At 39.6% G+C, this 20,358-nt stretch overlaps 2 pseudogenes across 2 annotated transcripts in view; both read right to left on the bottom strand.

Moving 5' to 3' along the window:
* LOC309687732 (polypeptide N-acetylgalactosaminyltransferase 17-like) overlaps window positions 1-20,358 on the bottom strand; it is a 106,711-nt pseudogene that overhangs the window by 49,357 nt on the left and 36,996 nt on the right. Inside the window, exons 11-13 of the transcript in view lie at window positions 1,741-1,859; window positions 348-467; window positions 2-90 (exon numbers count right to left, since the gene is read on the bottom strand). The product of the transcript in view is annotated as a polypeptide N-acetylgalactosaminyltransferase 17-like (transcript). The remainder of the gene's footprint in view (window position 1; window positions 91-347; window positions 468-1,740; window positions 1,860-20,358) is intronic.
* The window catches only part of LOC309687638 (polypeptide N-acetylgalactosaminyltransferase 17-like), a 27,834-nt pseudogene continuing 16,565 nt past the window's right edge, over window positions 9,090-20,358 (bottom strand). The window contains exons 3-9 of the transcript in view: window positions 19,420-19,617; window positions 18,803-18,920; window positions 14,852-15,037; window positions 14,545-14,682; window positions 14,105-14,200; window positions 10,429-10,590; window positions 9,090-9,424 (exon numbers count right to left, since the gene is read on the bottom strand). The product of the transcript in view is annotated as a polypeptide N-acetylgalactosaminyltransferase 17-like (transcript). The remainder of the gene's footprint in view (window positions 9,425-10,428; window positions 10,591-14,104; window positions 14,201-14,544; window positions 14,683-14,851; window positions 15,038-18,802; window positions 18,921-19,419; window positions 19,618-20,358) is intronic.

The following is a 20,358-nucleotide window of genomic DNA, read 5'->3' as shown; positions in this document are numbered from 1 at the left end:
CCTTAGGCCGAATGTGTGACTCTCTTCGTAGTGGAAGAGAGAATGAATCTTCCCATCCGAATTCACGGCAATCAGTCTGTCAATCAAATCCTGTGGAGTAAAATGAGAGGCTTTGAACAAGAATGCACCGGATAGGGTGCAAAACGAAAACTGTGTGGAAATTTACAATGGGTAAGGTGGAGAACGTATATCAGTCTCAGTGTGAGAGGGTTTATTTGAATGCGTTTGAAGTAAAACAAATGGGTGGGTGGTGTTTGGAGGCCAAATAAAAAGTGCAAACATGCCCTCAGATGGATGACAAAAAAAAACTGCAGTGTGTGGAAAAGAAGAAGAAGAAAAACACTTACAGGTATGGAGGTTGGCATCTCCCTCAGGGTGTATTCGCTTTTGTTGGCCAAAGACTGTCGGCCCAGCAGTTGCCACACCGACTGGGAAGAGGAGAGGAGGTTGACCAAGTACAGGAAGGACTGAAGAGGAAAGTAAATACAGCAGCTGTTAGAGAGAAAAAATGTATTTGCTTTTAAAGACCATTGTGAATGCATTTGTGCACGTCATGGATTGATCAAATCCTAACACATAATAATAATATAACACTATTCAACTACAAACACTACCGATAATATGACAAATAATATCTGTAGTATTCAAAGCAAAACAAAATGTAAAAAGAATTTATGATTGCAAAGATAAAACATGGTTTACCACACTCTCAAAACTGAATAAGACATATATTCTGAGCAGAGTGGTTGAGCAGAAACCTATTGCAGCCTGAAGAATATTAAACTACAGGAAAGCTCCCTGCATTTTTCACTGGGTCTGGTAGAACAGGGAAAACATATCATCAAAAGCATCAAAGGAAAAAAAGAGAGACACTTGCACAAACGAGCTACAACTTAGATTATATTAAACAGCTTCAAAGAAACGTAAAGAAAAAAACAAGATACGATGGATTTTTTTTTCTAAAATAGAAATATCTATACTTTCATGTGTCTTCTGATGTTTCTGTGCATGTGTGAACTTATCTTCATATGTACTACCAAACCTCCTACTGTACTTAGCACAGATTAAAGCAAAGACTCGAGTTAATTCACCAAAGTGCTGGTGTGTGTATATTTAGTTTTCCTTTGACCTCAGCATATATGTATAACCCACTGATAAGGCAGACTTTAAAGTCGCCTGTGGCAGGACACAGTTTACACATCACTGGCTGTCCGTATTCACTTGGCTAGTCTCTCTGAGAGAGATGACTTGGCTGCTGTCAGAGGCCAAGCATCAGACACACACAGACAGGCTCACGCTGGAGCTTGTTGAAGCTTTCCTGAGAGAAATTCTGCCAAAAACATAACTAAAAATGCAGTCTTATGAAAGTAAGGCTTATTTGCCCAGACACCCATAAACCAATCAGCAAAAAGCCTTTCTTGTTAACAAAATCACTATTGCCAGTTTCTTAAATATGAATATTCACAAGTGAATTTTCTACATGGCTGCTGGTATCACAGCAACACATGGACCACTATTCTGAGTCCTGGGTTAATAATAATTGGAATCAATTTAATTTTAATCAATTTAAACACCTTTGTAACCAGTGAGCTAAAAACATGATGGAAAAGCAAAACTTCTAAGAGATCTGTGTCTGTACTATTATGTAGATATCTAAAAATTGGGGCATTGTGGGCTCCAGGAAGTTTCTCCTTCTCCCTCTCTCTCTCACACACACACGCACGCACATACATACAATACCTTAATGCAACTCCTATCTGTGGGGTCAATGGGAGTTGGTTTGGGACGGACCACTCTGATGTCGTCACTGCTGCACTCAAGAACAGACCATAGCTCTAGTACCAGGGCCCGAATAAAGCCTGAGACAGAACACGGAGAAATTTGTTGTACCAAACATTTATTTGAAATAGCAGCAACTAAAATTATTAACAGTGCTTTAATAAATAAACGACTGACTTTGTTATTGTGTCCAATCTTTTAAAGAAATCTGTCTTTGCATTGCTGGCACCGTTTTGATTGGAGGATTTGAATCTCAGGAAGGAAGGAATTTATAATGCCACTCCCTTTGATCCCATTTAATCTCTTCCCTGTTGCACTTTGGCCTGTCAGTAACTACATTTGAATTTTGCAGCTCAAGCTTGCACATAAAGGCTGGATAAAAACGTTAATGCAATCAAAATGTACGCAGCCCTCGCTGGAAAACTGGGGATACAGTACAGTACATAAATGATGAAGCAAAGACAAAACATTAGTGTCATGGAAGAAGAAATAGTCAGTGCATCACGGGAAGCTCCCAGCAATAAAACCTGCATTTGTATTGACACATAAACCTTAATTTGTGAGCAATTTTCAGTGTATTTCAGTTAAATTAATGAGACAAATATAACAAAAGGGATTTTATACTTAGAAGAAGAATATGAAATTGAAATATTAAACTAAGAAAACTATAAATACTGCAGTTCTAGAGTTACAGATATACAATTAAGCTTTGCATATCAGTGCTGTATAACCCAGGGAATGTACTTTTTTTTTTTTTATAATTGAATAGTAATGGAAATCATGAACTGTTTTTCAGAGGTCATAGATCAAATGAGCAGTAGAGTTTTTCTCACAGAATGGTTCTTTCACATAGAAAGCAGTGTGTGCTGCAGGTTTAGCAAATGGCCCATCATTTGTATCTCCAGTGTCTGTTGAAGTGTACAGTATCTGTGTGTGTGCATGACCGTCGGTGCTCTCTGCTCACTCGGGTTCAGAGGTACAGGGAGGAGGCTCAGCAGGAGTAGAGGCAGCTGCTTCATCACAAACATGCCAGGTGCAGGCGGTAAAGGCCCTTTCTGTTTCCTCTCAACCCTCCTGCCAAAGCCATAGAACTCTGCCGAGGTGAACCAGACAACACAATATAGACATTTTTCCCTGTTCCTACATGGAAACACAAGATCAAACGGGCATTTTTTTTTGGCATAAATATGTATATCATATCGGACTCAGTTTGTTCCTGTTATTGTTTTTGCACTGTACTTGTCATCCATTCCAGTGAAACGATGCAGAAGGTTGTAGGTTGTGCAATAGTGCCATCTAGAGGTGAAGTAACATCACACTGCCCGTGCTCTTGTCTCGTCACGGTGTTTGCGTGTTTCTCCCTCTCTGCACACTCAGCGTTATATTCACAATATGTGGAAAATATATTGATATTGAATGTTCAAATATGAGGATATGTATAATGTATAGGTTGACTTTGCTCTACCTACACTTCTGGCAGAGCAGCAGTTGCAATGCGAACACATAATTAAACGGTGTATTTATAGGAACAGATTTCTTGCCTATGGCAGACAAAGTGATTTTAAACGTGTAAAAGGTTTCATTCACAGATGATTTATTACTATCACACCCTGGAGACTTTATAAAGAGCACTGCTGCAAAAGCAGCCTAAACAAACTTGTACAGTAGGTCACGCTGGTTTAGTTTTTCATCAAAATGCTTTTTTTCTTTTACTATTATTTTTGAAAACGTTACAGCACTGGTGGACATTTCCTACCAAATAAGAACTAGACACTACTGTTATGTAGTGGTTAATTGGAAAACTGTTTTATCACGAATTTCTTATTTAGAAATAATTAAAATTTTATTTGATGTTTTTTTTTTTTTGGATGGATACTGTTATTGCAGTGATGCTGTAATTAAACTGTCTTCACCCCAGTAGAATAATTGCATGACTCCATCACTGAAGTGGAGGGTTTGCTTTGGAGGGGAAACGCACAGTGTCTCTTTAGTAGCATGGTGGTTGGATCCCACATTTGTTTCTTATGTAACATTGTAAATAGCTGCTAAGACAGCATATCTATTGGACAAGCACATATTATACATACTTTGCACGTGCAATATTTAAACATGTAGGCTAGAGAATGACTTTCAGTTGTATTATTTATTAGACGAATACTAATTATCACTGTAAATATGAAAATCTGTACAAAACATCAAAGCATTAAGAATACTTGCAATAAAAAGAAATTTTCTAAATGGTGCTGTTTGTCTTATTATGCAGTAGACTTGAGATCTCAGTAGTTATTAGTTCAAGATCAGGACACAGTGTTTAAGGGATTGTACATTTCAAAATATAATTTACTTTGAAGCGATCTGATCCTATGCCATGACATTTAAAACATTAACATAATGCTCACTTAAATTGAAAAAAAATCTCTCACTTTGTGATTTTTAAAAAAGCAAATAGAATGCATTTATCAAACACTTTTAGTTGATGTTTGTTATGGAGTAGTGGCAGAAATCTTTAGCCATTCCTCGTTGCCTCAGGAGCAATGATTTTATTGAACATGTGCAAACATAAATGGAAATATACGTAAAATAGAGTTTATAACAATATAACAAGCTTGAAAGTCAATATTTGGCATTGTAACTGTTATTCTTCAGTTCTAGTTTTCTTGTCATTTCCACAGGAACAGTTTTCCAGGCTTCTTGAAGGATATTCAGAGCACGTCTTTGGGTGTTGTCCGCCTTTTGTTCCGTTCTCGTGTCACAATGATCCCACACTGCTTCAGTAATATTGAGGTCTGGGCTCTGGGGAGGCCAAGCCATGACTGATGCTGTTCTATTGTATGTTTTTCTATCCAGGTATGCTTTTACTGTACTGACAGTATTTTGGGGATCATTGCTATCCTGAAAAATGATGCATTTGCCAATCACATGCTTTCCCAATGGCATTACATTGTGGATTAAAATCCATTGTTACTTTTCTATATTCAAGATTCCATCAATCAAGAGTTTCCCATCCTTAAGAATAGCTTCTTCTTCTTCTAACAATTTCTGACAAGGGTTCAGCAAACGGTAGATGAATCAGCTGAAGGGCTAGATGCACCTTTCAGGTCCTGTGTTGGGTCTTAACTCGATTTTCCCCTCTTATTTCTTAAGGACATGACTTTCAGATATTGTTAATTTGCTGTAGAGGGTGTGTGTGGTTGAAAGGCAAGGCCTGAAGAGGAAATGAGGGTTAGGTGAGAGGAATGGTGGAAACATTGGGGTAAAACTTGGATTCACTTATTATTAATTATTAAACACTTATTATTAATGGAGCAGTAACACTGAGAAAAAAATCATCAAACTTTTACTCCTACTGACAAAATTAATCAAAAGCATTTTTAATTATGAACATTAAAAGTACTATTGAATGGGAAAAATCACATCTATCTGGATTTCTTTGCTTGTTGATTTCCAAACTAATATAAGTATTTTTCTGTACCTTTGCACTGATTTAACTGCTTTAACTGAATTTATCCTGCCAATGCTTTTTTGCATGTGCCCTTTGCTGCTAGAAATCAGATCATCTTTTTCATATAAATCTATGTACAAAAAAATACATAGATAGCTTTTAAAGCTGGAATCGGTCTTTGACTTTGCCTTTATTCTTCATTGCTGTATTACCTTTCCTCCTTCTGACCTTACTCTTTATGGCCACTTTTAGCATAAATATAGCATCTGGTTTAGCAAACCTTATAAAGGGAAAATCGATCTGAGGAATGGGAACAAAGCAAAAGTCATCATGAACGTGTCAGTTGAGGCTGTTAATCAGTGGGATACTGCAGGTCACCCTGCTTAAAAGCTGTCCCAATCCCTCTTTACGTGAAGCCTTTGCTTTTATTATATACTTCATATAACATATCATATTTATTTCTAACCACCATGACACCACAAGAGGGAAGCATTAGGCACTGAGATGGTGAAACTGCAACTGATAAAAATGCAGTTCATACATATAATGCAGCAAGCTAATCGATCTGTTGAAATTCACAAACACTTCTGCAGAGTAGATACATTCATTTCATTTTGTAGAATAAAAATATAATTTCCTGCCTTGTTTAGTATCACTATAATAGAAGGACACCGGCGCTAACAGTAAAAGTAAAAGTAAAAGCTATTGATACCAATTATTTTTATACTATATCCTCACTTCACAGTGAGAACCAAAATCTGTTTCTTCTTTCTTTTGTACTAAACATGTTCTCACACTCTGGAGCCATTTTGGTGCAAAGTCAGCAAATTTTATAATTTATAAATTTTTCAATTTTATATTTTATATTCCCCTTGCCATAAGAGCTGGGTAACACCCAAATTTCTCATCTGTGCAGTATTAAAGGTTTATCCTATTCTATTCTAAAACTTTAAAACTGTTTTTATTCTAGTATATAACTTTTATGATCACTGAAATTAAAGTTAATATAGATATAGCTTAAAAATAATTGGACAAATAAGTGCCTGGAGATGTTACCAAAATGGCTCCAGAGTGTGAGAACATGTTTAGTACAAAAGAAAGAAGAAACAGATTTTGATTCTCACTGTGAAGTGAGGATATAGTATAAAAATAATTGGTATCAATAGCTTTTACTCAACAATGAACACATAAGGTGAAGTAAACGTAAATCACAGTCTGATAAAAACCCTTTAATAAAGCACATTCAGTACATGTTCTGAAGCTATTACTCTGGCTCTGTTTGGGGTCATTGTCACGCTACAGAATGAACTTAAGCGATCTGATTATTTTGCATGATAAAAGATCTAATTGTAGTTCTAGTCTCTAGTTTTGACATGCTCTCTGCAAAAAAACCCCCAAAACAACAAAAACTAAAACAGCGGGATGCTTCACCATGCTTCGCTGCCAACATCTGTGCCTAAAGAGTTGTGCACAGTATTGTGTGTTGTATCATCTGTTACCCTTGCTGCAGTGGGTTTTATGAAATTGTCACATTTTCATACAGTGTTGCTGTTCTGTCAAGTAATTACATCTGTATCTCTGCTGCTTTTTTCCCGAGGCAGAGCAGAGAGCAGGCTGGGGTGACAGCTGCAGTGACACTACCCTCCAATCACAGAAAACATACAGCGCCACATGGTGCATATTAGAGCAAAATCATATTTGACAACTGTGAGTTCTCTGCTCTGACATTAAACCATAACCTCTTTCATTAAGTGCTCACAGGGAGCTGCAGGACACTGCTGGTCAGAACAATGCAAACTATGATACAATAATGTCAATGAATTACATTCATTTTCTAGATTTTTTGTCATCCTTTAAAAATAGCTCCATTTTTTTACATGCTAAAATCTACAAATTATACAAATTTCCATCCCCATAAATACAACCTTATCTAAGTAACGCAGTGAGTTTATTTGATCAGTTTGTCCTTGTTAGCATTTACTGCTGGCTTACATTTAGCAGGACTTTAACCAACATATGGTAATCCTATTTCACGCCAGAGAACGATGAGCAGTCTCTTCGTTAAGAGTCTGATCAGCATTCAGTGTTATGTTAGCATGCAGGCTCTGTCCCTCAGAGCCGCCTCACTCCTCTCTCCCCCTCTCTGCTAGAAACAGGCCCTTGTGCTCCCAGCAGTCTCCTCCTGTTTTATTTACATCTTAAGCATTTAAGCTGATGCTTCATCCAGAGCAGTTTAGCGAGAGTAAGCAGTAGGAGGTCAGTGTCTGATTCAAGGACACTATTTACAGGACATATGGTTGCTTCAGGATTGAACCCATAACTTGTCATTTATAGAACAGTCCCTTTAATGTTCGGCCACCTGGCTGCTTTATTTGTGGCTGGGTAATATTGTGTAGAAGCGCTTTTATAAAAAATGTGATGAAAGTACTCTTAAGTCGAGTTGGTGTAAGTTACAGCAGATGCCATGCAGCTGGAAGCTGAGGGTGAAATCTCTTTTGAAGTAGTCTATTTTGGGGGATGATTTTGAGGACTAATCTCACAGCATGCCGAAAATATTTTGACCACAACCATGAAAATGGATGGAGCAGTTAAAAGGAGAGCAGGCCAGCATGGTAGCTCATCTTTGCTGTCTCTACCTTATTTATAGTCCAGAAAAGCAAAATAAAGCATGAGTTTAGCAGCAAAAAATTACAAACAAGCTTGAAAATAAAATTAAACTGAAAAAAATAAGCATACTAATTAAAGTATGACAAATTTAAAGACTGCAGATGTATCCTAAAACACAGTAACAAAGCACAACCCAGGAAACCAGTTGTTTATTGGAAGACAATCTTGGGAGCAAAAATCCAGCTGATCACACTTATGCAATTTAATATATGACATCATATACATCTCAGTACGTTAATAATTTCAGCCTTTAAGGCCTCCTGCATTTCCACTATTGGTACTTTTGTGCATTCCTGATTCAATCCTCCTCTCTCGTTCATGTTCCAACCCTTTGTCCAAAAAAGTGCTTCCTATGTTTGACTAGGTTTTCAGTAGTTATGGCACACAGCAGTTAACCAAATAAATTAACTTAGCGCAAAGAAACTTTGTACCCAACTGCTTACAGTACTTCATGCTACGAGATATATTGCATCTGATGCTACAGAATGCTTGGTGGAAAAATAGCAATAAAAGTCAGAATCCATAAAACATAGAAGTGAGATTTAGCCCAGAGTCCTTGTTGGGGTGATTTGAAAAAAAAAGTACACCAAGTAATATTTTTAGCATATTTTTCTTCAAATTATAAATATTTACAAGGATTTGAATTTTCTGAAAAACATAAGAATCACTTTTCAGGCATTTTTGCTAAACTGTGTAAAATTTTCTCCTGTCACGAGTAGCCATTCCTTAATTTCTAAGTACCATAGACCAGCGGTCCCCAACCCCCGAGCCATGCACTGGTACCGGTCCGTGAGTCGTTTGGTACCGGGCCGCGAGTGTTGAGGTTCAGGTGTGCAATTTATGGTTTACCGGGGGTTTTTTTCTTCGTTTTATCGTTCATATTTATTGTTTTTATCGTTACCTCAGTTCCCCTGTGTCTTTTCCCGTGTGTTATGAACACATTTTAGTTATTTAGGGCCGGTCCGTGGCACAAAATGAATGAAATATTGCAGAAAGACTGATGGAAGATGGAAACTTTTTTTCCCCTTCACATAAGAAAGAACACGCTTTTGGTCGATTAAATGTCTACTAAAACTTAAACACTGTAAAGAAGTGGCACACAGGAATTATGGCAACATCACATTGAAAGTTTGTAAAATTCATATAGAGAAATGGTCCTCATGCTAAACTTTCACCACGTTGAATGTCCATGTTTTTAAAAAAAAACTAACAAAAACAAAAAAACATCAATTGTTTCCAAACCACCTCATCACTCGTCTCCTTAAAGCCATCTATTTTTGAGTCTTATTTCAAAAGCTAAGGAGCCCCCGCATCATTGATTGTCCACTGGCCAAGGTAACGTCAGGTGACAGCTCTTGGAAATAGCCTTTGTAATTGGTCCCAATGAAACTGGCCAGGCGATCACTGCTTCATAGTGTTCTTGATGGTCCACCTCTGCCCCGAGCAGGGCTGCAGGACCAGCAGGTGGCCGGAGTAAACATTAGCCGGCACCACCTCCAGACAGCGTCCAGTAGCCCGATTTATGATCGATTCGTTCTGCAAGGCAGAAGGAGATACAATACTTTGGTTTTAACAGATTTCACAGATGGTCTGTGAACAATGCGTGATGGTGACAGAACAGTATGTAACCAGACCGGGCCTTATGTGAACTGTTGCAACCTCTTTCTTAAACAAATGGCACTAACTTTTTACCTTACATCTATATAAAATAAGTAAGGTCTCCCTATTTCCCTAAGACTTCTACGTCTGCAGGACTCTTCACTGCTTGTCCTGCTGTGTGACAAAGAATCGATGTGGCAGAAGGTCTGCAGCATCACTGTTCAAGCTCTCCTCTTCCCGTGCTACAGGCTGTAACTCTTTAGTTTTTAAAGGTTACCCAAACAGAACTAAAAGACCAACAGAAAATTGACTTACAAAAGGTTTTTCACATTAAAAGAAAAAGAGAATCAATGCCAAAGTAAAAGGTATATTGAGTCGCTTGTTACCCTTTAAGCAGTCTGGGTTTAGTTGTCTTAAGAGGACCCCTTATTTTCTAGCATAAATATAATTTTACAACAGTTATTGTTCATATTAATCATAGCCAAAGTCTCAATTTATGTGCAAATAATCCCCGTTAACCAGACTGCTTTGATTTCAGTAATAGCAGAGATGATATCCTAATATAGTCATCACAAACAGACAGATCTATCTGTGAAGTCCTACTGGCCCCGGTGTTAAAACCTTCTGTTTGTGAGGGTTTTAACACAAAGAAAGGTGGCTTCAACGGAGGTATTCGGAATATAAAGGCGGTTCTGTCAGATAAAGCATGAACTACGGGGCTGCAGCAATGCTGAGTATGAGAGAAATGAAGATTCATGCAAAGCTACTCTCATATTAGAGTCCAAGAGAAAAAAGAATGGACCCAGACATGAGCTCAATAGGTCCCTTTTAAAATCTGACATATAGATACTTTTCCTCTCAACTCTATGCCAGTAAATTTTAGTTTCTCTTATAAACACTCAGTTATATCATTGAAAAAGAGATTTCTTTACACTTCTGACCTGAGAGAAATGCCATGTCTTCTGTTTCACGTTGGTCACCTTTTCACAATTGAGGAGCTGAGGAAAGTTGCTCATCTGATCGTACACCACACAACGAGTGTCCTCACCAGTGCTGCCTAGGGGTCCCAGAAACAGCTGACCTTCTTTAGTGTAGCGTCCTAACTAAGAGGAAAACAGATACGTCACACATACAGTAAACGGAAAGTTACTGAACTGGCTGAGTGAATACTCTTCTCTTTATTAGCTAACGATGAAATAAGTATGTGATGATGTACAAGTTGAAGGTAACCTGGCAGGAATTTTCCTTGATTATGCAAGCTGTTGGGTTTTTTTTTTGCTGCTTTGAACAAGAGGATGGTGTTGTTCCCAATACTGCTGAGAGGCAAAACATGTCTTTGTTCTTCACTGAGTGCTAAACACAAAGATTTTCCTGTACATCACTGCTAATCACAGTGTTGTTTCAGCAGAGTTCTAACCCACATATAGCCCTAACATTTTATATACACCAAATTCTGCAGTTTTCTCAACTTGACAGAAAGAAAAAGCAGAAGTGAGTCAGATTCTTCCCGCTCTGTTTTCTAACCTTTGTGTCTTTCACTTCAGCTTTTTCGTTCAGATTAATAGTAATTTCCACTTTAGCAGTGCAGATAAAACAGTTCCTTTGGTTGCATCTAGCTCTGAGGCTTTGAGTGTGCTGACGATAAAGACTGATTGGGAAATTGTTTATATCGCATTCTGTTCCTAACAAAGCATGAATAGTGGTTGCAATGCCTTGCAAAAGATATAAAGATAAAGCTTTCCATCAACCACCCAGTCAGCCCAGTTTGGGTCTTTTTGCAGAGTAACTGCATCCTGTTTGCAGTACATCATACAAAAGTTAGGTGATTTAACAGCGTTTGGACTCAAAATCTTAAAAAATCCCACTTGTGGTCCCTAGATGTCACTGCTTCTTCTTAAGAACAGAGTATTTATTAAAATGTTTTTCTAGTATCTTTGACCACTACAAGTTACATTCATCTTTTCACAGATATTCATATCGCACTTTATTTTATGCACTTATGTGCTTTATCTGTTTTGCATACACACCTACAGCCAGTCACCATTTAACCTAACGTGCATGTCATCGGACTGTGGGAGGAAGCCGGACTACCTGGAGAGAACCCACGCTAAGACACCATGGGGTCGCTTTTATCTCCGTGGAAGTGCAAGTGTGAAAAACTGGTGGTCTAATAAAAACTGAAGACTTTTTGTTCCATCAAAAGGATAACTTTAAAAAATGCAACTGAAGCATGTCTTGTGAAGAAAGTGTGATGCGGCTGTTCGATTTGTATTGTTGATTGTCATTTATGCTTAGAAATATTTACTTATATATGCTTAGAGTTTTGTAATTAATTGTAGATTGGTAGAGGTTTTGATCCTTGATAGTCTGCAAACTGTGTGTGTATTAGACAGCACTTTGGGAGCATGAGAGGTCATACCGTGTTTTATTGTTTTACGGTAGGATTAACGTAGTTGCGTCTGTTCTAGTCTAGTCTTTGTTTAGATGAACTGCAGGACTTCCTCACCGTGTTATCTAGGATGAACCATCTAGGGTGAGGGGGAGGCTACCCTCTTCCTGACCAAGGATGTTTGACCCTTTGATCAGCAGTCCACACACACACACACACACACACAGACACACACACACACACACACACACACACACACACACACACACACACACACACACACACACACACACGCACGCAGTAAGGATGGGCGGACATGTCTCAGCCTCCACCACTCTCAGCACTGGAGCCCCCCAGGGGTGTGTTCTGAGCCCCCTGCTGTACTCTTTGTACACATATGACTGTGTGGCCACTACCAGCTCCACCACCATCATCAAGTTTGCTGACGACACCGTCGTGGTGGGCCTGATCTCTGATAACAACGAGACGGCCTACCTGAAGGAGATTAGGAATCTGGAGAACTGGTGCCAGAGGAACAACCTCCTTCTAAACGTCAGTAAGACAAAGGAGCTGATAGTGGACTTCAGCACTAAGCAGGAGAGGAACTACCAGACCCCCGTCATCAACGAGTGCCCAGTGGAGAGAGTGGACAGCTTCAAATACCTCGGAGTTCACATCACGCAGGACCTGTCATGGTCCTGTCACATCAACACCGTGGTGAAAAAGGCCCGTCAGCGTCTCTACCACCTCAGACGCTTGAGAGACTTCCAACTGCCCTCCAAAGTGCTCAGGAACTTTTACTCGTGCACCATAGAGAGCATCCTGGCGGGAAACATCTTAACCTGGTTCGGGAACAGCACCATGCAGGACAGACGAGCTCTACAGAGGGTTGTGCGGTCAGCTGAGCGCACCATCCGCTCCGAGCTCCCTGACCTGCACTCAATCTACAGCAGGCGGTGCTGGACCAAGGCCAGGAAGATCGTGAAGGACCTCAGCCATCCCAACAACAGACTGTTCTCTCTGTTGAGGTCAGGAAAGCGATTCCGCTCCCTGAAGACCAACACAGAGAGACTGAGGAGGAGCTTCTTCCCGCAGGCGATACGGTCTCTCAATCACACCACCACACAGTACTGACCCACACATACAGTTCTTACACACACACTGGACTTTCTGGACTTTGTTTTTGCACAACACTGGTCACTATATTCTTCATTTCCGGTTAATACTTGTACAGCTGCTGTTATTGTGTATATATTTATTTATATTTAGATTTCTTCATACATTCTTATATAGTTCTATACTGTGTATTGGTGTATTTTGTTGTACAGTTATTTTATTTTCAACTTTAATTTATATATTTTATCTTATTCTTCCCAGTTAAATTTACCCTTCATTCTAATTTGTGTTGTACAGTTATTTCATTTTTAACCTTAATTTATATTTTATTCCTTCCTAGTTAAATTTACCCCTTTTTAATTTTTCATATTTATTTCCTACCTTATTCATAGCCTTTCCTTTTTTGTTTTCTTTAGGTCACGAGCAGTTGTCCAAGCATTTCACTACATATCGTACTGTGTATGACTGTGTATGTGACAAATAAAATTTGAATTTGAATTTATTACTCTTTGTGTGTATGTAGACGTCATATGTTAACGAACTTATGCATATTCATGTAACCTCAATAAAAGGACAGTGGTACGGGAGGACGGACGAGAGCAACTGGGGCCAAGCGAAGGAACGGCGATTGTCCGGTTCTCTCCCGTGCACGAGTAACATGAAGCTTGCCTACTTCGTGTCTTGCTTTGCAGTGTAATTATATTGCCTTTAACGTTCCAGCGGATGGGTTCAAGCTACAAACCTATCAGCGGCACTCATTTTTCCAGAATTGAATTGAAATTTTAGCTCCTTTAGCATTTTACCACTGAAGCCTTGACTTTCTGCCTAAAGCACCTGTTTACCACTGTGAGCTAAAAAGAGAGGCCCTTAGGGCTGAAGGGATGAAGAGCTGACACTGGCTGACTCAGGGCTTCAACACAAAAAGTGCAAGACACAATTTTATTCTGACAGCAGAACTCGCTCCTTGGAGGATTTCAGCTGAGCCTGTGATTGAGACACAGCTGCAAATCACATCACCGGAGAAGCTCACTGTATGTTTTCATGAGAAAGCAAAGCAACTGGAAAAAGATGGAGTATACTCTTTAGTATGGTGGTGAGGAAGAGTGTTGTACCTGAGGACCCCACCCATGGCATGGGTGCAGGGTGGCTGTGTGGTTCTCCTTCACACCCTGATCCATACACAGGTGGCTTGCTTTAGAATTGCGGACCTTAAATACACAAAAAAAAAGAGTCAGACTTAATTCATAAAATATGAATATTCCCCAAAATAATTACCGATTAAAAATGTATAAAGGCTAAAAACAAGGATGTGTCAGTGTGGATCAGACAAAGTTCTAAATCTCATTTATTTTCTATTAACAGCTGAGAAGATGTGGATGTACATGCTGTCTGAGTCCCTGCTTTCTTGTTATATTTTGGTCTGTGGAGGAGATACAAGTTTCTTAGGACTTTGTGTAAGTATCATTTATTTAATTTCAGTGGTTTAATTTGTACATCAGATCTTACATCTACAAACTTACTTTTTCCTGTGTCTTTGTCCTTCATGGCTCACCTCACCGTAGAACAGCGTATCGTTGTACCTCCTCATCTCTGGGTAAACGTTGTCTAGGTACCAGTGAAAGCTCTTACATTGCAGACTCTTCCTCAGTGCAACCCTCTGTGATATGTCTCCGTAATCAATACCGTGGTTCTGCAAGAGCAAAGGAAGTTATTATGCCTAAAGTCTCTACATAAATTGTGGAACCAAAAGAAAAACTGTTTGGCTCTGAACATGGACATCTGATAGTCACAAACAGACAAGCATGACTGACAGCATCCTCTCTAAGAGAGGTCTTGGTGCAGAAAAATGCCGTTCTCACCTCCATGGGGATGTTCCAGGCCAGGTAGACATTGGACTTGTACTCATCCATCCAGACCTCTGCCACACGCAGGGCATTAAGGCGTGTGTGGAAAGCTATGTTACTGTGGTAAGGTTTCTTCATTCGTGCAATATGAGCCACTCTGGAGCAAGGCAGCACCTCCATACTGCCTCCACACAGCCACACCTGTGGGTAGTAGGAGTATGAATTAAAGCTCACAATAATATACTGCTGGCTGCTGGGCAGCAGGAAATATAAATAGGCAGATGCACAGTCGCCGCGATGTCCTGATTTATAAAGTCAATTACAGCTAACAGCTGGAGCATAGAGCACCTGGAAGGACGTGTTTTCTTTGTGCTGGAACTAATGAAAGCTAAATCTGTACATTTAGAAGTCCTTCTCGGTTTTTCTTCTTGTTTTCTGTTATATAAAAAATATCTAATTGTTGCTTTTATTCATTTTTTTCTAGCCAACCTTAAGGGGCATCAAGAGGAGCTGAGGTTTTCGGCACTTCAGCACTGGGTTAACTTTTAAGCTCCAACTGTGAGTATACATACATAAATGCATGTTTTTTTACTTATATTGTTTGCTGTGACAACGTATCATCCAGAGCACTCTCCCAGTCAGCGAATACACCATGATGATTCCAGGCATGTCATTAAAGATCAACAAGAAGAGACGGTCAGAAGCACAAGTCATGCTTGAAGATGTGGCCAAAACATCTTCTACAGTTCACCATGCTATTTCCCAGCTTTGATGTAGGACAGCGGGCCAGAACAATAAGACATGAATGCTAGCATAGCCCCAAGAGCTACACAACAACAGAATAAAAAAAGAAGCATAAAAGCAAGCAGTTTACACAATCATAAAAGCATAAGACAACAAGTGAGTTTTGAGTTGGGACTTAAAGAGAGAGATGGAAGAGATATTTCTTAAATCAGGAGGTAGGGAATTCCAGAGTCGTGGAGCAGAGCAGCTGAAAGCCCTGCTCCCCATGGTGGCAAGACGGGGGGAAGGGACGGAGAGAGAAAGGGAAGAAGAAGATCTAAGACATCGAGATGGGGCAGTGATCTGAACCAGATCAGAGAGATATGGAGGAGAGAGATGATGAATAGCCTTAAATGTGTACAAGAGTATTTCTTCTTCCTGACCAAGATTCGTTCCTTTTGTTGCTTCTCATTAACAGAGGTCAAAGAAAGTATAATGATAAAGTGGAGAACTACTGGACATCATTCATTTTTGGTGCTAAAGGTTTAAGAATTAACTGCAGCAGAAGAGCTTCACCTGCTTGTGAAGTGGTTTAGAAAAGAAACCTCAGAGCATGAAGGTTGAATCAATTATCTCCTCATACAAACCACCCAGCAGCTGAGCTGAAAATGATATCAGAATGGCTAGAACAATGTTATGGTGCATCTAGAGCTACTGAAACAGCTCTTAATGCAAAACTTTAAAAAAGAGCTTTTTGACCTAGCAGACTTGCTATTGAAGAAATAGGAAGCTGAACAAGATAACTTCCTCCCAGGATCCTCTCTGGAAACAGCCAGTGGTACTCATCCCTTTTTCCAAAAGCTTCTACACAACCTCAGGAAAAATGGACATGCCCAAATAAGGGCATCATGTAGCTACAATCTCTAAGTTGATCAGTGGTGGAATCCAATGACCTAGCTGTAATCCTTACTTCATTCACAATGATAGCCATCAAAATCAGCAGGTCAAGACTGAGGTATCCTCTGCAGGTTTGGAGAACAAATGTGCAAAGCCAGCAACTGACCAATTAGGAACTATCCCAGCCACAGAAAAACACAGCCCTTAAACAAACACAGAGGCTTCAGAGGAAAACCCCTTGAAGAACAGATGAGAACAGGACATGGTGCTGTGAATTCATTCATGCAGGACTGTGAGTGAGATCAAACCACTGGACCCTGAATTGACCTCTCACTGTTAGGTAGAATTGTTGTGCACATCCACAAGCTTCAAAAGGAGATTAACTGCTCTCATAATGAATAATTTACCCAGAAAGTGGATCTCGGCAGGGTACTCACAGAAGAACTGAGCATCAAAATGGAAAAGAAAGAAGATTTAAGACACGTTAGGCATGGTTGTTGTTGACAGAAGGACTGGTCTGAGTATTTTGGAAACTCCTGATCTACTAGGATATTTCTGTATTACCATCTCTAGGGTTATCCCAAGGGATGGTCCAAAAAAGAGGAAATATCCAATGAGAGACAGTTCTCTGGGTGAAAATATCTTGTTGATACCAGACCCGACCAGAGACTGCTTTGAGCTGACAAGAAGGCAACAGTAAAACAGATAACTTCTTCTTAAAAACCACTTTTGCATTACTTTGAACCGTGAACCTTGAAGAATTTGGGCTAGAGCAGCAGAGGACCATATCAGGTGCTACTCTTGTGAGCTAACAGGAAAGTCTCCACAGTCAGGGGATCTCAATCAGATAGATCACCTTTGGTATATGACGCAATGGGAGATTCCCATCGTGAATGCACAGCTGACAAATCTGCATCAACTGCATGAGGCCATCATGCCACGATCAATCTTTGAGGAATGTTTCCAGTACTTTGTTGAATCTATGCCATGAAGAATTAAAACAGCTCTGAAGGCAAAAGAGTGTCCAACCTAATACTGACAAGGTGTATCTAATAAAGTATCTGCTGAGTGTGTCCAACCCACGAGCCTTCTGCTGTGAACATAATGAAGACATGGATATCCAAGCTATCTGAACCCACGTCAAAGTGATGTGAGCGTAACAGAAACTTCAAACTGACAGGTCGCCAAACAATTGCACAGATGCAACCTATTTCACTCCTGACAAACATTCCTACTGGATAAAAAGTAGGTCCGTCAGTCTTTCTTCACACTGGGAACAATATGAAACATGTTCCATCCACAGATAAGGAGCACTACAAACAGAAAATGGGCACATAGGTTTTAAAGATAACCTATGTGTTTCTGTTACCCAAGGACACGGGTGCTAACCAACAGAGGGTATGCCAAAAAAAAACATTTTACTGCTCTCTGCCACACTCTAAGATAAATAAGCAGTACTATGATTTCATGTAAAAGATGTTGGACAACAACCATGCAAAATTGCCCCATAGAGGTGCTGATATCTACCGCTTAACATTCATTATCCCAAGAATCCTGTTAAAACCCAAACAGTCATTGATTCAAGTGCTTGTTATGAAAGAGTTTCTCTGAATGAGGGCCTTCTCCCTGGACACATCCAAACAATCCTCTTGTAAGGGTTGTAGTGAAATGTAGAAATGTTGTTGTCGCAGGGCAACTCTGGATATGTGTCCCACTGCTTTGTAGTAAAAGAGGAACAGAAAGAAATGTGGTTCTTGAGATGTGACATTGTGGGCTAGATTCATGTCTTTGCTAATACTTCATCTCCAGCAGTTGTAATATATTTATAGGTGCGTTGAAGCTGAATTTTAGCTGTTTTATTGCATCTGTACACGTTTACTTATCTAGACTTAATTTTGGGGGGAATCTTGATATTTTTGATGACAAGATATAAGAACTTTCCATTTCAGATTCAAGTTATGACCAAGTCAACTCAAAGACAAGGCAACCGTTTTTGTCTTTCTAAAAATATTTGATTGTTTAGCTTGCTGGATAAAAGCCAACACACTCGGGTTGTGAAAATGTTTGACGTTATTTTTTCAGGAAAAATCTAATAACCTTGCAGAAAAACAAAAGACTCTCCAATCTCTCAAAATGTACAGAAACAAACTCCAACCTTCCTGCTCTGCTCTACGTGACCTATTTATCTCCATTGCCCTGCTGTGAGCTGCTCACACAGGACTGGTCCTCCAGGACTCTTAATGGGGCCTCATCAGTGGTGCCACGCTACGGTGGCCACTGCTCCACTTAAAACCTACAGGGGTAAAGAGGGAGCAGGAACAAGAGGAAACTGGGTGACACACAAACCCTGATGCCTAGTTCGATGTTCTCCCCTCCGTAGACGTCCATGCCTGAGTCGAGTAGACCGAGTTCTCCAAAGTAGTCCCGATTGGCCACAAAGGAGCATCCAATCATGGCAGGCGTCCTGCAGCCAGGAAAACACACTATCATGTGACACTGAGCGTTTGCAAACACCAGAATGTGTTTTTTTGTGGCTTTATCTGATGTTTATTTTGGAGTACTTTTCTACAACCCAAATCTCCACTATGCAAAGTTTCACACTTTATATTTCAGCCTATTATGTGGAGGGTAAATCTAAACATTTTTGTGCATACTCATGCAATTTATTCTTATTTTTAATTAAAGAATGGAAGGAAATCCAATTTAACACAAATATATGGGTGATAATCAGATAATTAAAATCCTATTTTCACCACTCTCTAATTTAGGCTGTAATTTTTTTATTGCTTTAATGAAGTCTGGTTTCCCATCAGGAGCTTTTTTTCTTGTTTTCCCCTAATCTTCCCCAAAACTAAAAAAAGAACTTGGTGGCAGTTTTATTGAAAATCTTAAAGAAGTGGAAAAAAATACATCTCAGAAGTGTGAGATCTGTGTTCACGTTTAAATGGGAGAAGCTGGCATACCTTATTGGTGCAGACATGTCTCCCTCCTCCCACCACTCTTTGGGTGGATTAATGTACATGCACCACAGTTCCCAGTTGTAGCCATGGCCAGAGTTCTCATAGCGCTCCACCTCAAAGGTATCGTGCTTGATGTTGTCGATTGACGGCAAGATAATCCTCTTGTGGTTTTCTTTTATTCTAGCTAGAACTGGTTCTGACCTGAAAAAAGTGCAAACACACACACACTCACACATTTAGTTGACTTTACTTTGTGCAGAAACAAAGTTTATAACATCTTTTAAGAGCACCACTTTTTTCATCCACTTCAGTCAAATAGAAAGTTCCTTGTGTCGTCCCAGTTTTATCACTAATTCTGTTTGATTCAGCCGAGTTGAGCTCTGCAGGGGGCAGTGAGAGAACTGCACGGTATACCTTAAGTTATGCACTGAGCTCGAAAATGAGATCCACAAAAAGACATCAACAGGATGTGGCAGTTGTCTTAGCGGGGTTAATAAGGTCCCTCATTGCATGCTAATTTCTTGACAGTATTTAGCCTTTGATTCAGTTCACCACCAAGCGCTCAGCTTTTTTGAATTAGTACAAAACCTTCATTTTTTATGGTTACTAAAAATTTACTTTTACGACAAGTTCTCCAAGAGGGGTCCTGTTTTGGTGTGTGTTTTATGTGTGCTTGTGATGTTTTTTTTTAAATAAAATCCGTTCAACCTGATCCCACAGCCTCAAGTGTCTCATTTTAAAACTTCTCAGGCGTGAAATAGCTTGGCTCTTCCTTTTATGCAGCTTCAGCTATCCTTTGTCTTCTCTTTCCATGGTTTCTTTGCACTTTGTAGCACTCTTTTAACACTGATACCCAAAGCTCTATTATTGTCATTGTTGTTATCATGAATAAGTAGAGAGATACTCCCATACGGTTTATGACAAAATTTAATCCGAAGTGAT

Source organism: Aulonocara stuartgranti (assembly GCF_965226115.1).
Source record: "Aulonocara stuartgranti genome assembly, chromosome: 14".
Taxonomy (NCBI): Eukaryota; Metazoa; Chordata; class Actinopteri; order Cichliformes; family Cichlidae; genus Aulonocara; species Aulonocara stuartgranti.
This window is presented reverse-complemented; position numbering and strand designations above follow the sequence as displayed.